General features: G+C 43.7%; 1 protein-coding gene across 2 annotated transcripts in view; it reads right to left on the reverse strand.

The window, feature by feature from the left end:
* LNX1 (ligand of numb-protein X 1, E3 ubiquitin protein ligase) overlaps positions 1 to 2,537 on the reverse strand; it is a 112,469-nt gene that overhangs the window by 99,304 nt on the left and 10,628 nt on the right. The gene's annotated exons all lie outside the window — the stretch shown is intronic.

Consider the following 2,537-nt stretch of genomic DNA (forward strand, 5'->3'; position numbering starts at 1 on the left):
AGAGAGTTAGAAACATCGATGAGAGAGAAACATCGATCAGCTGCCTCCTGCACACCTCCTACTGGGGATGTGCCCGCAACCAAGGTACATGCCCTTGACTGGAATTGAACCTGGGACCTTTCAGTCCGCAGGCCGACGCTCTATACACTGAGCCAAACCAGTTAGGGCTTTTTTTTTTTTTTTACAGTTGGAGAAAGAGCACAGAAGTGGATTCCCTCCTTGGGTGTGCATATGGGGGTTGGGAGAGGTACAACCCTACTGTGGCTTAGGAACCATTTTTTTCTCCTCCACCTCTGATTTGGGGTAGACTAGAAGCCTGAGGTTTTTAAAGAGGTGTGGCTCAGTGGTTGAACCAGGAGGTTAGGGTTTGATTCCTGGTCAGGGCACATGCCTGGGTTGCAGGCTCCATCCCCAGTAGGGGGCGTTCAGGAGGCAGCTGATCAGTGATTCTCTGTCATCATTGATGTTTCTATCTTTCTCTCCCTCTCTCTTCCTCTTTGAAATAAATAAAAATATATTTTTAAACATCAGTTGGAAAAATAAAATAGCCTTTGGAGTACAGCCTGTTTGGAGGTAGAAACACTTTTTCATGAGATGAATTCCCAGAACAATGGAGTCCCTGTGTGCTATGGTCCTACTAGCTCTCCTTTAAATGCACCCTAACATTACAGACAATGGCTATCTGATGAAGCCACCAGAGTAAACCATATACTCATTAGGAAGGCTATGGAGAAACTTACCTTTTTTCATGCTGCACTGACAATTCCACATTTCCTCCCACTAACAGGATAAGACTTAACTCTACAGCATCCTTTCAATAGCGGCATGAGTCATGGTTTCCCAACAATACTGATGGGATATCATATTATGAAAAGGAATCCATCCTAAACAACCCAAGTACCCATCAATAGACAAGTGGATAAAAAAAGCTGTGGTATGTATATACAAAGGAATATTACTTTGGAAATAAAAAAGAATGAAATCTTACCCTTTGTGACAGTATGGATGGACCTAGTATGTATGATGCTAAGTGAAATAAGTCAGACAGAGAAAGACAAATACCATATTATTTTACTTACATATGGAATCTAAAGAACAAAATAAATGAATAAACCAATAAGACACAGACTCATAAACACAGAAAACAGACTGATGGTCTGAGGGGAGGGGGTGGGGGGACTGGCAGAAAGAGATGAAGGGACTGACAAGTAAGGCTGATCGTTATAGAATCCTGGGGATGGAAAGTGCAGCATCGGGAATGCAGTCAACAACATTACGGTCACTGTGTGTGGTGCCAGGAGGGTACTGGCACTGCCCGGAGGGTCAGTTTGGAAAGTATGTGATTGTCTAACCACTATGCTCTGTACCTGAAAGCAATACAAAATAATATTAAAAGTAAACTGTGATTGAAAAACTTAAAAAAGGGGAAAAAAATAATCCATCCTTATAGTCAAAGGGCAGCATGTCCTGCATTGCTACGTTAACCTCGATGAAACCTTGCAGCCATTGACCTACAGGTTGAACGGCGGCCTTGAGAGATGGTCCTTAAATGCAACAGGCCTTTATTACGTTATAAAACAGAACATTCTGCCTTTGGAAAGCATTAACTATTAAGGAGGGCGAGTCCATACATTGAGCAAAAAATTTGTCTCTCTAGAACTTACCCAGCCCTCCATAGCTGCCAGCATTATCCTAGGAGCCATTCAGAATGTGCATCGCTCATTAAGCCCCCTAATTATCTGAGGACAGACCCCACGTTCTCCCCCAGGTTCAGCAGCCTTAGGTTCACCTGGCATTCCTTCAGGTTTCAAGACTCTAGAAGCCCGTCCACTCTCCTCTGCAAGCTCCCTGATCTATCAGTGTCCCTCCTACAATGTGTGGGGAGAATGAACCCCAAAACTCCAGGACAAAGTAAAGTGGGACTAACCACTCCAGAGCCTAAGACTGTATCTGTTTTCTTGGGGGAGGTGGCAGACTGAGCAGGAGACCCTGCCCTGAGGGAAAGCTATTAGCAATTCTTGGCTGCAGAAAGGATAGAAAATCAAGGTTAAGGAAGTAGAAAACTAGGCTCTTACAAGCAAAACCAAGGGCTATGAACACCATTCAGAAAATGCAAAGATATTTAGCGGCCTCGGGTAGATTTATGTAAACAGAAGAAAATCCTCATTGGCCGAACAGTTCCATGTTAGAATCCCTAGTGACCAACCTGATCCCCAGAACAAATGGTATTTGGGGAATCTGGGGCTTTCCATTTGTTTGTAAGCACTCCTTTATTTTGATAAATCGTGTTGTCCTCAAATTTACCAACACAATAAATAACACAAGAGAAATGGAAACCATTTAAACAAATGGCAAGTCAGAGATACTTCCTCCTACCCAGAGCACAAACACTGATTAATGTTCACTGAAATTCACAAATACATGAAAATGTTAAACTAGTGGCAGGCCAAGGGCAGCTGATGAAGGGGCCGTGGAATGAACTGGAAGCCCTGCAGCTCCAGATGCTCCTTTTCCCTCCCCTCCCCTCCCCAGCCTGC

This window comes from Myotis brandtii, unplaced genomic scaffold (genome assembly GCF_000412655.1).
Source record: "Myotis brandtii unplaced genomic scaffold, ASM41265v1 scaffold51, whole genome shotgun sequence".
In the NCBI taxonomy this organism is placed as follows: domain Eukaryota; kingdom Metazoa; phylum Chordata; class Mammalia; order Chiroptera; family Vespertilionidae; genus Myotis; species Myotis brandtii.